This window comes from Manacus vitellinus, unplaced genomic scaffold (assembly GCF_001715985.3).
Source record: "Manacus vitellinus isolate BGI_N305 unplaced genomic scaffold, ASM171598v3 scaffold_5_pilon, whole genome shotgun sequence".
NCBI classification, from domain to species: Eukaryota; Metazoa; Chordata; class Aves; order Passeriformes; family Pipridae; genus Manacus; species Manacus vitellinus.
Window position 1 is genome coordinate 21,485,603 of NW_021940682.1, and position 15,445 is coordinate 21,501,047.

Consider the following 15,445-nt stretch of genomic DNA (forward strand, 5'->3'; position numbering starts at 1 on the left):
TTCCTTAAGCATTTCTATATTTCTGTATTTCTATTTCTCTAAACCTACACCATGACCTTCAATTAGAATGGTTCCACAAATGCAATGAATGATATATAAGACTTCATAACATCTCCATGATATGCATACCTTTCCTGTGGTCTGTGGAAAAGCTCACCTAGTAGCCACACGTATATACTTTCCACAAATAGCACAGATAGCATTTATCATTGCTGTTTTCCATAATCAAAGCACATAATAGTGAAAGAACAGCTTTCCTAGATATGTTCCTCAAAAAGATGGCCCCTCAAACTATCTTGATACATTTCCAATTATTCCCTCTTCTTTTCTAGGGCAAAAAAAGGAATCTAAAGTGACATATGCTGCAGAGAATGAAAAAGAGTGAATACAGGTGACAATTGGCATTTAACTGCTTTTCGAACACAGAAATCAAGTTCCTAAAAATTATTTCAATTTAAACACAATGTCAGCTATCTGTTTTTCTTTCCAGGGTGGTGGTGGTGGGAGGGGAGAATTAAACTTTAATATTCTTGTTGTGAAAAAAATATGAACTTTGTTTAACATAATTTTTTATTCTCATTATGTTAAAAAATAAGTAGAAGTTACAGAAACCATTCCAAAAGCCTGGAAGAATTCCACTAAAAAATTATAGACTTCCACAAACTTTTATCCTATAAATATAATTTTCCTAGGAAAATCAACTATTTAGAAGACTAATATCAAAAATCTGTGTCTGAAATAGATCTGGAAGACTGAAGAACAAAGTCAAAATACATACTTCACTGTCCCATAATACAGACAAACTAAAAAGCCAGAGCTTTAAGCCAACGAAGTATATTGACCAAATAAATATCTTCTACTATGTTCATGGAAAAAAAGTTTAAAAATCCACTGATGGATTATTACAAACACAAAATCACAGTAAACAGACAGAATCTGTTTAGGAGCCGTTCCTTACTCTAAATGATATTAATTCTCTACGCCTTTAATTGTATTCTCTCAAGCAGCTTTTCAAGTACCGAACCTTTATAATAAATTAACCTATAATTCTGTAATTCTTCAGTATTTTCACTTCATAACTGTATCTCTCATGACCACACACCCTTCTTCAAACCTAAAAGAAATTACTTGCAACTAGCTTTCCAACTATACATCTCTGAGCTGCTTCTGAGTGTTGTTTACTAACTACCCTTGAATGCCCCAGATTTTATGAGATGATCTTCTGACACAAAGACCACTGAGGCAGTAAGTGGCTTGGTCTTGATGGATTTTTTTCCCAGAAAACACAAAGGACAAATAGTTTATAAGAATATATTTGCCTTACTGAGTCAGTTTAACAGTTACAAGCCTGGTATCGCATCTCCAACAGTAGCTGGTAACAGATGACTAAGTAAGAGTATAAAAATACAGTTATCACATAGTGAAACATCTGCCAAATACTCTCAATCTTCAACAATCTAGCTCCTTGTTTCATTTGTGATCTAAATGTTCTGATGAGATCAGAAGTGCACACATAATTCAAGATGCAGGAGCATCACCAGTACATATAGCTGCAATTGCACTCTGGTTCTTGTTCTCTGTTCCTTTCCTGTCTTTCTGTTCACATTTGGTTAACTGAGCACTGAGTTGAGTCAGTGGAACTGCTCTATCATTGCCAATTTGTACTTAAACAGCATCTAAAAGCGCAGTCAGATATTATACTCTGCTGTGCTGAAACATCAAACAGATATTAAAGAAAAATTTTGGAGTGTTTAAAAAGGCAATGGCTGCATAGAAAACATAGATATAGAAAACATACCAAAAAATCAGGGCAATTTTACAAAAATAAGCAAGAGACACAAATCACCAACTCTCACTGGAATTATTTTGTAAAAGTTTTAGCTACTTTCTAAATAGCTGCCAGTAAAATATGATTAAAAATTAAAGTAGCACAGAAACACAATGAAACAAACACTGTGACTGAACCTTTTTCAATTTCATATGACTTACTTTGATCTGGGCAAGGGAATCACCGACTTGCACGAGTCTTTCATTGTAATACCACTCTGGTAGTTTTGACTTATAGTTGATCCAAATGTTAAACAAAGCATTTGCTCTAAAAAAGATACAGGAGAAAAGGTTTCAGATTAAACTGGCAGCAGATCTGTCATAATAAGTAAACAAATCAGGAAAACTTGAAATGGTGAAAACTCCTTTCTTCCAAATCTGTTTGAACTTCTACATATTTCAAAACAAGTGATCATTAAAGCTGGATTTAACAAGCAGACAAGGACATTTCTGGGTTTCATTTCTGTCACCAGTTTCTATCACACATTTTAAATAGGATGAATTTTCTCCTATGTAAATTCTTATTAAAATGTCTTAGTATTAATCCCCTTGCATTGTTCAAACATGGTCACCAGTGGAAAATCTGTCCCACCTTTCAGCTAGTATTTGAGAGGTTCTGTTCGAAGAAACAATTTTATATTTTAAACTCAATGAATTACAGCTCACAGCAATTATTGGACTGGAAACTACAGATGCTATGAGCAGGAAAAAAGATCCCAAAATAACAATGTATGTCAGATAGCTGCAACCTTGGGAACTAGTAGCCATGGAATAAACTGAGCTATAGAGTGTGTATATATATATATATATATCATATATATATATATATATATATATACACAATCTATAGAGTATATAGAACTATGGTATTTTGAGCTCACGGTATTTTGAGCTACACCATGAATCATGAAAGAAGAAATGCTCGGGAATTTTAAACTGTAAGGGGTAGGATTCAGAGAGAACCAAATGACACACTTGTTAAAATAAACAGGATTTTAAGGCAATAGTTGTGATGCTCTCCTGTTGCCTCTATCTTATTCTAGCCACAGCTGCCATCAAGGATGTCTTTGGGTAACAAATTACTCATTTTGCTGAACCAGCAAGCCTCCCCTCAATGGTAACTAACTCTAAGCACTTAGCCTCCACTGCAGAGGCACTGACTACATCATGCCAGTACTACAGTCCCTACTGACTGTGGTTCGATGGCCCAGTGCCCTCATGTGTACAATTTCCCCACACTACACTTTTTTAGGAAAGCTACAGTCAAACAGGAAAACAATAACCGGTCAGACAGACTGACAATAAGCACTAGGACTTTTTCAGAAAAGAACCATTACCAAATCATTAACGGTATTGACAGTGTTCACAATGCCAGGCATCTCTTACTTTTACTCTCTTAACAAATCACTTGTACAGAAACCTCAGCAAAGACTGCCTAGTGAAACCACAACTGCTAAATTATTCATATATAGCAATTTATGAGGGAAAAAAACCCAAAGAAACAAAAATTAACATTTAAAGAAATTAACATTTGAAAATACCCATCTAGCTAAATTGTCATGTCTAAAGCATATGCTTATTGCTGTGAGGTGGCTGGAACTTTTCAATCTCTTAAAACAGGTACGGTAGACTAAAATGCAAGACGCTTTCTTAAACTGTTTTCTGACACTTAGGAGCTTGGAATCCATTCTCACAGCTCTTCATTTCAGCTTGTAAGAACACTCCCAATAAAAAAAAAGCACAATAAGTAACATCTTTTCCACACAGAAAGCTGCAAACCACCTTCACATTTCAAGGTGAAACAGATGGCTTTATAAGAAACTTGTCAAAATGATCTTTACAACAAAGAATTGCAACAATCACAATCTTTTTATTCCCCTAAAAGTATCATGTCAGCACAATTCTCAGTTCTTGAAAGTAAGCAGCAGAGAAATAAGTAGGACATTCTAGAGGTGTATCGTAAAGGAAAAATGCAGTAACAGCACAAACTGGGCCAAAAGCAATAAAACGTTCTAAGGCATTTTTAAGGTGAATTATTTTGAAGGAAACCATAGCCCAGTTTAATGAAGGGCATCTTCCAAATGGGACTGAGTCCCTCCTGGTCCACCCATAACAACAGGCTGAATGGTTACTGACTAATACTGAGAGAAGTATTCCACACTAGTTAGTATTTTCAAAGAGGCTCCAAAGGAATCTGTCAGGTATCTGAGCAGAGTTCCCTTGAACTATCAAAGGAACAAGCTTAGGAAAAGAGAGATTTGATGGATATTATGGGGGTGGAGAGGAGGGTGGGAAGAAGGGGGGGAAAGGATAGTAAGAATGACTGTGGATTAAGCTCTGGAAAGGTGAGACTGATACATTTCTTTAAGACTCATCAGCTGGAAAGTCCCCAGTGAAGGTCATCTTCATTTTTGTTTCAAATGCTCATATTAACATATGAGATTCTTAGATGTAATAAACGAGCAACAAATCTGTAAGAAACTACTTTGGCAAAGTAGTGACAAATCTGACCAGACTTTTCAACTTCAATGGAAAGATTAGGGGAAACTGATTCACTACAAGTGAGTTTATGACACAATGTTTCTTTGACACAGACAAAGGAGGGGTGTGAGACACTTCCCAAACAGCTCATCAGCCTTTCCTTTAAGCAGGCTGTAGGACATCAGAGTAACACGTTAAGCAAGTAGATTCTTAAAAAAACACTGAGCTGTTGGAGCTCAGAGGTGAAATTTCCTTATTCCCAGCCATTCTATGAGTAATAGAAAAAATGTCCCAACGGTTCACCCATAATAGTGTGCACAGGGTAAGGCCCTCATGGCTAAAATCTTTACTACAAGTAGTAAAGGCTTCTCTGATACTGATCAACAAATAAGGGTGGCTAAGCCATACATGAGATAAAATCCATAGTTCAAGGTAATGTTTTTATGGCCCTGCTGCCATGAGAAATGGGGTAAAACAACTTCTTGTTTAGTTGAGGAAAAATTACTTTTGATTGCTACTCCTGGTTGAAAAGATTTGTGATTCCAGGGCAGGTCCTCAGTAATTTTTGTTTTACATTAGAACATTGCAAGTGCCTAAATTATGGCCTTACTGCTGACCTATCAACACCAAAGGCTGAAAGCATTGGAGGAATGAAGTTGACAATTTTATTTTTCTAAACTGAACATACTTGCCATGTGGAAGCTGGTTTTCTTGCTCCTTGAAAAACAAGAACACTTTGATCTCAACCCAGACCAGGAAAAGTAGATTGACAAATGACACAGCTTGAAGTCTTTAGAGCATTTAGGAAAGCATCTGTAATAGCCATTACCTTCAGAAGTTTTTAGGAACAACAAGAGTAAGGCTAGTTCTGCAAGCAGCACATGCTCCAATTTTGAGTTATCAAACAATGAAAGGCTAGGGAGAAACAACCCTGAAATTTCACAATAACAAATAAATAGTCATGACTTTGCTAGCTGCCCGAACATATACTATTCACCAGAATTCCAGTCTTCTACCTCAGTCCCTATACAAATGAAGAACGCTCGAGGATGCAGAGCTACTGGGAGCTTCATGTCACACAGCATTCTCAGTGCCCAGGAATTCTGGTAGGGATCATCATCATTAGTGTCTTCTAATCATCACATGGCCATCACATGGCCTTTCCATGACGAACACTGTAGATTTCTTCAGATGTGAAAATGCTCTCATGACAACTGAGTTATACATGGTCATGGGTCACATTCACAAAATACCAGTTTGAATAAGACAGAGTCTACTTAGGTCAAAATATTTGAAAGGGTAAAGTAAAGAAAGGCTTGGAAACCTTGTTTACAAAAACTGATAATTTGGCAATCCATTGCAAAGTGGAAGACTCAGCATGCCCATCTCCCAACCAAAGATACAAAGAATGCATAGAAGGTTCATTATTGGCAATTTTGGTGGTGTCTGAAGAAGTGAAGGAGGCCTAGAGAGGATAACTTTTAAAATAATAATACAGATCAGCTAAAGCAAAAACAAAAAGGCCTGAAACTACAGAAAGCCTTCAAAGTTGCAAAACACTGAAATCAGCTGCTGAAGCAATATAAAAAGATACTGAGAGATAGATACCTGGAGACTGATACCTGCATGATACACCTCAGGCCTAGATCTGACAATGAACAAATTAGTAATTCAGATACCTTAGAAAATCAAGATCTCCAGTTCAGACACATGCCAGGCTGCAGAATCTGTATACCTTCTGAAAATGTAAACAGATCCTTTAGAGAAGGGTCATTTGTGGACTACATCCAGGAAAACTACTGAGTGAAATATGCAAGGACAGAAGCTGCACCTAAGTGACAAGGTAACCGCCCTGTAACCTAATTCCTGTGCTGTTTTTGAAGGAACTTTTGATATCCTGGGAAATTTGTGGGTTTTGTGTTAAAGACTTGTAAATTTAGAATAGAGCACTGTTTGGATAACAATAGAAAATTAACCATTCATCTTAAAAGAACCAGTTGAGCTCTTATATCACAATGTACCTAAATGCAACATGAGAAATGCACAGTCTGTAAAAGACATATGCAAGCACTATGAATCATACACCCATTCCAGTTGCTCTATCTTAACTGCAGTACAAAATCTAGATTTATGCATACCCACAGATATGCATGTATGCAGGCAAACAAATATGCACTATTATACTCGCCATATGCTCTGCCCGCACATATGTGTATAAAAATATACCAACGCAGACAGAGACATATGCACAAAAAGAGCTGTGTGGTGTTACCCTCGTGTAGCTCTATTGCAAGCACATCTTTTAAAGGCATGTACGTGCCCACAAGTGTCCACCCTCGCATGCAGCCGCACACACTGGTGCTCTGCCAGTTGCTCCAGCACTACGAAGGGATTTTCCTACCGGCAAGCTCAGGCAACTCTGATAGAGCCAACAGTGGTGGCTGCCAACTTCCACAACACCTTGTGTTTTTTCCCTAAAGCATTGACTTCTAGGAAGTTCTGAAAAAAAAGGGCTGTCTTCAGACTTTGAAGGGGTTTTAAAAAATGAAAAGAAAAAAAGAAAAAAGAAGAAAAAAAAAGGAAACGGATTACCGGTGCTTTGGCTCAGTGCTGGTAAAGCTGACCGGGTGAACAAACTCCTGGCTAGCTCCCAGTCCAGGGCGAGCATGAAGGAAAGGTGCTGCCCAGCCCGTGGGATGCAGCGTAAGGGGGAACCCCAGAAGGGGCGAGGGGCGGCCGGGAAGGGCAGCCCGAGAGCCGCGGGGAGGCGGCGCGGAAAGCCCCGTGGGACGGCCGAGGGGATGGACTGGAGCAAGACAGCAAAAGAAGAGGGGTGCAGCCGAGGAAGGGGGTTTGAGGCAGGGGAAGGGGGAATGGCAAGCGGCTCCCACAGCGGGCGGCGACGCAGGAACGAGGGGCGGCGGCGCAGCCCTACCCGCGGCGGTTGCAGGTTCGTGCTGCGACGGCATTGGCCTCCCCCGCCCCGCGCCTCCCAGCCGCGCAGGAGGCCCCAGGGCGCCCCGCAGCTCGGCCTTCGAAGCCTGTCCACCGCCGGGTTGCCCCGCGGTGCGGCCCGGAAGGAAGCGGCGGGCGGGGGCTGCGGGCCGCGGCGCGGCCGGGCGGCGCGGCGGGGTCCGCCATGGTCGGGCCGGCCACGGCGGGGACGCGCAGCCGTCACCGGGCAACGGCCGCGGGCAGCGGCGCCGAGGGGTCACTGCCGGACAGGCCGGGAGGGACAGGATCACGAAATATGCTGAGCTGGAAGGGAACCACAGGGGTCAGCGAGTCCAGCTCTTACTCCTGAATAGAACCATCTTCAAGGGTCACAACGGCGTATTTCACCGGGGATGTCACTTTGAACTGATTGTGCCACTGAGCCTGCCTACTGCACGGCTACAGAAAAAAGATGAAAGTGTGCTTAGCCTCTTAATGGTTATATTTGTCTATTAAAAAAAAGAAGGTGGCAAACTAGGAAATAACAGCCATATTTATGATCTAGGAGGTGGCCATAGCAACCTATGTGTTTTGAAGTTCATTACAGACACATGGTAAAGAAGTTTGGGAGGGATGTGAAGGAAACCGGCTCCGTTGCCATGTCCATCATCATGATGAGCATAATGGACAGCTTAATTGAAAACATGAAAGTGAATGCTTAGAAATGTGAGTGAGCAATGAGTCCCGGTAGCCAGGGCCAGCTGGAGGCAGTTTCTTGACATTGAATGGAAAACGATCAATAGAGAGGAATAAGGCAAAGAAGTACTTGAAAAACTCATCCAAGGAATTCATAGATGACAGTAAAGGAACTACCCTTCGAACAACTGGAGAGATGCAGCATCAGCATGCTGAATGATTGGAATCAGAAAATACTGCATTGGCGAGGCCAAATAAACGACATGGGAATCATCTACATATTATGGGTAAGATGCAGAAATTTTAATTAACTTATGACTAACGTGCCTGACTCATTTTACACAATGATTTTGTATTGTATCCCACCTGCTGGGAGTTGTGTGGATCCATGCCCAACAGGTATTGTGCGACTATGGGAAGATGTTAGCAAGAATCATTACAGGCAATTCGTATGCATGAAGTCAATTCCAGTGACAATGGCTATGGCATTTAGGTGGGAGCAATTTAGGCTGAACGCAAGAGGAAATGGGTTCCTCAAATTTCTGTGGAGATAGTAGAAAACGAAAGATACAGCAAAAAGGTGTTGATGCAGGGATTTAGAAATCACTGGGTACAGAAGCAAATTTTACAGGACAAATGAAATATGAGAACTTGGCTCGGAGAGCAATTACTGCTACATTTAAAGATTTTGCCTGTGCTTTGCCATGCTAACCAGAGCTCCCTATGATGGATTCCAGATGACTAATAAACACTGGCCTCTTGTGAAAGGCAGCTTGTGCCACTTGTGAGTACTGCTGGTGGCATCCGTTTCAAGTCCCTATGAAGTTCTGAGCTAGTTTGCCTCACTAGGTGGTGCTGCATCCCAAAGGGCTGATCTTCACATTCACGAGATGCAGAGACAGCGCTTCACAAACCAGCAGTGCCAGAAGCTTCAAGGGGAACTTGAGATACTGGAAACGAGACTGCTCAGCAAAACTTTGCATATCTCTAATATTTTGCTAGCAGATGATGGTATGACTACAATATTTGCAATTTGGATTAGTGTTTCAGCCATAGAAACAAACTGAGTCAAAGAAAACAGAGAGAGGGAGTATAGCCGTTCTCCAAAGGGAGAGATTACAGAACTACGTAAAGATAAAGCATTAACCACTGGGAGGTTAACTCAGGGCGTAGCTGGTCACACATGGAGCGTTCAGTCTAAAATTCACGTGTGAGCTCGACAGGGTGCAAGTGTGCATTCCGTGCTACGTGGAGGTTTAGCGTAAGGAGGGCAGTTCTGACCCTCCTCAGCACCCAGGGTGGATCACAACAAGGAACTGCACCGCAGCAAACACTATAGTGTGTGTGTCATTTCAATTCTGGATGCTTACAATATTGATTCCTATTTTACTGTGCTGGGGAAGACTCAAATTTACACTTCAAAGAGCCTCCATCTAACATTTAATGGGTCGGACGTTTAATGGGTCCCAAAGACAAAAAGGCTTATAGATAAATGAATGAAACGTTTTAACTTTGGAAAGAGTATAGATTCTTCAGAAGCATTCAGCTTGTATAATCTGATCTTTACAGAGAAAAACCCGGTGTGTGCAAAACAATAAGAGAGTGATGGCTACTGAAGTTGTAAGAGATAGGATAAATTCCTCAAAAACTTAAGTTTATAGCAATTTTTTGAATTACATACATCCCTACACCCTAAAAAACGTGATCTGTTGATTGGAAGGCTAATGATTTATTCATCATTGGTAGGTGAACATTTAGGTAGTAATTTGAATTACAGTAACATTAGGGAGAAAGTAAGTGAGATTATGGAGAATTGGCACAGACAGGCTCCCAATAAGTGGAATTTAGGTAAATCCATTGAACCAAGCTGAGAGGTTATAGCAACCTGTGATTTAACACCACCAGGTCAGACAGGAGAAAGCTGCTTCAGAAACAGAAGGACCCACAAAGAGTTAACTTAGTAAAACCCCATATTGGAAGTGTCTGCTCTCATGGCTATAGGACCACGAGTATGCTTGTGTTGGAAAGGGGAAAAACTTTGCTGTTAACTCATCAAGCTGCCTGCTTACTTCTCATGTTCCACTTGTGTGAACAGCAGTGGTTACTAAGAGCAGACAAAGGGGGGAAACACTGTATGATCACAGCAGAGCTGGGCAGGAAGAGTGTCCAGTGATATCTAGGCACAGGAGCTGAGGTAATGTCTGCTGAGCCCTATTTGGTGCATCAGTAGATGTCTGTTTCCTATGAATAATTCTGAGATGCATGTTCAGATCCCTTCCTAGGTGCTTGTAGCAAAGGTACACCTGAATTATGGTGATTTTGCTGTTTGATATTCAGAGATAAGAGGTGGTCATGGATGCAACATGACAGTCCTCAGAGATTTGAAAGAGCTACATTTATGTCATCTCTTCCTTGATGCTTTCAGGAAAAATAGTCTGAGTAGAAGTGATTCTGGGCCATCACTTAGCATCTTCAGGCTATTAGGCTAATGAAGACATGACACTTTAAAATAATGCTTAACATATTTATGTACTAGCATATTCAGAACTGGGATCTGCATTTACTGTACTTGCAGTATGCCTGCCTGTTCCTAAGTGCCAGTGGGAATCCACTTTCAGTAAGGAATCCCCCCTTTGAGTAGGAGTGCATTGTTGGATTTAAAAAATAGAAGTAAATCTAGACAAAGAAGCAGTGGCAGATGTGTGCTGATTCTTACAGAGAAATTCAGTTTGTGAGTTAGTCAAGGAAAAGAAGGTCAAGGAAACACAATGTCTTATACGACAGTACAGCATTTGCTATTCAGATGGTATAGGGGAATTAGATATGTTACAAAATAGTAGCTCTAAGTTACCTGATAAAGGTCCTTAAAAAGCCATCAGATAGCTGAAAGAGATGAACTAAGTTGCTGAATGCCAGGAGTACTGGCACTTTATAAATGTGATGAAGGGAGAATTTGTACTGAGCTTACAAGAGGCAAAACGCACACTGGAATCAATGTACCTTTTAAATAACTAACTGTAGAGGAAGCAGAGACGTGCAGCAGACCTGCATGTTTATTGCTATTGCAGTCTGTGGCACTTGTCTGTACCTACAGCTAATGAGACAGATATGGGAATACAGGGCTTTTATGGGCACCTATGAGAGATTACACTGTCATCACTTCCTTCCCACCTTCATGCTTTAGGGCTATTTGGTAATGCTGCTTGTGGCAGCTGATAGTGTCTTTAGACTCAGATGCCTTGCTTAAATCTGCCTTTACATTCAATCAGAATTTGTGAGTTCCTAGCCTTATCTAAGGGCTACCTGCTACCTTTTAATGGAAGAGTTAGTAAGGAGATGAGAGATATACTGTTATATTTTGACAGCATTTGTGTATTTTTTGCTGTACCAGAAAGAAACATGTCCTGAATTAGGATACATGTCTGATTGCAAAGGTAGGGAAATGTGAAAAGATGGTGGAAATGGCTTATTTAGAACACAATACAGATAACTTTTCAAAAAAACCCAGCGATTCCAGTCCTTTACTGAGACAGTGACACATATTTGTAAAATATTCCAATACTGTTCCTGTCAGTGAGCAGTATACAAAATTTGTCAGACAATGGAATGGTCTTTGACATCTGGAACATAGATTAACAAAGCAGCTGAGACGTGTGTGTCTATTGACAAGCAATTGGTGCTCTTTTAAGATACATTGAAAGCAGATCTGGGACAGTTGTAATGCAAGTGAATGCTAGGAGAAGGAAAATGCTAAGTTTTTACTTGAAAACAGTTGTTAGCTTCTTTTCTGATCTAATTCATCAATGTTGTAAGAAGAAGGTAAAAGAGGGATCAGCACAAGAAAGAACTGCAATGACTGAGAACTGTGCAAGCGCCAGGTTCTTCTGGAGCTGCGTTAGAGTTTGGGGTGACAGTTGTCACTCTGTTTTGATGGTATCATATGAAAGGTTTCAGTGCCAAACTCTAAAGACGAAGTGTCAGCTTTCAAGGTTATAACATAAAAGTTGGTGTTTTTTTAATGTGAGTGTGAATGCTCACAAAAAGGTTTTCTCAGTTTCCTTTTATCATTAGGGAAATAGGCATATAAGTGAATCTCAGTTGACTTGCAGAAAATATGTTATCTGGGAGAAGTGACCTCGTTCAGTTGAATCCCCCCCTCACACACATAAAGAAAGTTGTAGGAGTGTGTAATACTTGTGTGAACAATCTGTGAGATTTGACTCACCCACTCAGATTGTATTGTTATGCATTGAGTGGGTTAACCAGTCTTCGGGAAGCGAGATGCAGCAGGGTTTTTATACAGCTGCCTGAGTTTGTCAGAGATTTAAATTGAAACACAACAGATACTAAAATCTGCTTTACGGACTTAAGTACCAAAGTGCTTAACTGTTGGATATATTAAAGTCCATTAGTGACTTTACAAAAATAGAAATATTGCTTCAATGAGAGAGTTTGCCTACAATTCATGTTATTTTCTATATTTGTTTAAGACACTTTTCCAGTTTACAAGTATTTTCCAGTTTACAAGTAAATTCTACTCAAGTAGACATCATTTGGTATAGTTTATTTTTTAAAGCCTTCCAGGAACTTGCAAATATTTTGTCTAAGGATGTACTAATTTCAGTTCACTAGACAGACCATGGAGGAAAGTTCTTGTCTCACTCAGAGATCTTGCCTCAAATCTCAGGAACTTGTAAGGGTTCTTCTAATGAAGAAGCTACGCCTAAGGCTAGTTAGAGCAACAGTAAAGAAGTCTTGTGAAAAAGCTCTTTCAAGCATGAAAAGGTGAAAGTCTGAACAAGATTTTTAGTAATGGAAACTGCATCTTAGAAACACACTAAAAAAATAGAACACTTAGCTACCTATATAAAATCCTAGAGAGAGGCCTGAGCTAAAGACAACATCCAATTTATTGAGCAGAGAGACAGGCAAGATGGTTCTGGTTTCTATGGAATATGAACAAAGGAGGGGCAGAGAAGGACTGTGGAAATTATTTCTCTTTTAACTACATTCAACCTAAGCTGATTGCTAGGTAGGCATCTAGTAACAAGATTAGATTTTGGAAAAAATGGTGACCTTTTTTTAATGTATTTTCTTCATTTCATAAATATTCTCAAGACAAACTTTAAATGCAAGTATGGCCTATTCCAAGAAATAAATTCTGAAGATCTGAGTTCTGAAGATCTTCCCAAATTCTCTTGAAGCCAAATATGACAATGCATTTTTATTCATATTCTCCTGATGCACATTTGCTGTTTATAATTCTGAGCTGCGTAAATGCTGTAAATAGAAATCTTCTTGGGAAAATAACACTATTGTTTGTATATATAACTCCTGAGTAGCCAAATGCATCCTTATCATAACACTTTCTCTGTTGTGCATTTGGTCTGGGAGTACTCACAGGATCAAAATAGACTCTTCTAGGAATTATCTATTGGCACCAAACAAAGGGTCGCCTAAAATAACCTGGTGATGCCCTTCAGTATTTTTAGATCAATGCATTTCTGTTCAGGCTATTTCTTACTGCGTCACAGTATGAATTTTGAAACTTTTTGGCATTGTTACTTCCATTTTCCATTCTTATAGTTTCGCACTCGCAAGAATATTTCACTCCAAGGTCAAAGTATCTGCTGATTGAGGTTTTTTCAAGCAGCTGACAGAAATTGTTTGGGGCAATAGCCTGACCTTGAACTAGGAGATTTAGCAGCCTGGAAGTCAGCAGTAGAAAATGACACAAAGTGGAAGAGTAGCTATTTGTTGATTATTAAGCATTGCTTATTCAAGAAAGTAGAAAAAATACCTTTGTTTTCACATAGTTATTTTGATTTTTCACATAGTTATTTTGATTAAAATCAAATTTTATTTGATTTTAAAATTTGCTTTGTAATTATATTTCTAATTTTTTCTTTCTATTAATATAAACCATTCTGAGCTTTTGATATATATTATTTCTAATAATGATATATGTAATTTTGTAATTGTGAGCTTTTATCTTAATACTTTAGAATTTTAAGACAATTAATGTTTAAGAACAAGTAGTTGTTTTGCATTTTACATACATGTGAAAAGAAAATTGAACTATTGCCTTTTTTCTACATGATGACACTTTAGAAAAAAACAGAAATTGCTATCAGCACTTTACCATGTTTAATTGATGCAATAATAAAAAGTAGTTAGACATTGGCCTCACAAATATAGATGAAATTTTGCTAGCAAGTTTTGAAAATTTTGCTAAAATGCTTTCAGGTAAACATATGGCTCTTCCTCTATTAGGTATGGATATATTAGTTTTTGGGTTTTTTTACTCAGTGGATGTACTTCATATACTCTGGCACATTTATTACATTTTGAGACAAAAAGATGGTATTTGCCTTTGTACAATCAAAGTAAATGAGCTAGATTATATTATTCTTCTCTATTGTCAGCGATAGAGTTGCTTAATAAATTATCCTTAAAGAAGCAAATTTTATTATGTTGTATTTGTATAATTCCATTATAAGACTGACAGAATGGTTCCTTAAAGAAGGCAGACAGAGCTTCCCTGAAGTAAAGCATTATACATCCATCTGAGTTAGCATAAAGGTAATTCAAATACAATTTTAACATCAGAAAAATAATCATTAGGTAGCAAACATGAAATACAATTTTAACATCAGAAAAATAATCACTAGGTAGCAAACATGAGTTTAAAAAAATCCATGATAATTTTTAGGTCTGAGATGCATCTACATTAGCAATTTGGTTGTGATCAAGAGTACACTTTTGAAGTACCCACAGTTCTGCACTTGTTGTATGTTACAGAGTGATCGAGAGTGCATGAGTTGGACTCCTCTAAACAGACCTAAGCTGAAATGTGCACTCCACGAGCAAATGCAACATCTTCCAACTGGTACTGGCGATTCAGCTTCTAGGAATAGACTAGAACAAGTTCAAAGTAAAATCCCCCAAATGTGCATTATGTGAACATTTGGTCCCCTGGAATTAGTTTCGCAGTATAGATCTGCTCTGATTACACTGTTTTCCTTGTTAATACAGCCACAGACTACTTTGCTAACTGGGAAACAAAATTTTTTTGAAGCAGGATGAAAAAGAATGATGCCATTTTGGGAGAGTTGTTTTTTTAAAATATCTCTACTTGAAGACAGCCTTCTAAGACCTCCACTTTTCTTTGCAGAGAGAGGAGAGGGAAATGCTTACAAACTTTATGCCATAAGTTAAGCATTTTTTACTTGTGACAGAACTACATCTTCTGTTTGTCTTAAAGAGCTAAAGAGAAGATTTTCAATGTTTCCTCAGTGCCATTAACACAGAGGACAAAACTGCAGTGATTATAAATACCTAACAAAACATGCCAGTGCATTGTGTATGGTATCCTATCAGTTTCAAGGTTAAAGTTTACAAATAGGGCCTATGCCCCTGGTCTGTATTTTGTCTCATGGTTAAGTTAAGAAGAAAGAACCACTTCATTAAGCTCTTCTACAAAAGTGCTCTCCAGCTCTGGAATGAC

General features: G+C 39.0%; 1 protein-coding gene across 1 annotated transcript in view; it reads right to left on the reverse strand.

Annotated features, from left to right (window-relative positions):
- Nucleotides 1-2,088, reverse strand: part of CFAP54 (cilia and flagella associated protein 54) — a 102,596-nt gene extending 100,508 nt beyond the window's left edge. Inside the window, exon 1 of the mRNA XM_029963620.1 lies at nt 1,990-2,088. The gene's annotated coding sequence lies outside the window, so the exon portion shown is untranslated. The remainder of the gene's footprint in view (nt 1-1,989) is intronic.
- Between the last annotated feature and the right edge of the window lie 13,357 nt (nt 2,089-15,445).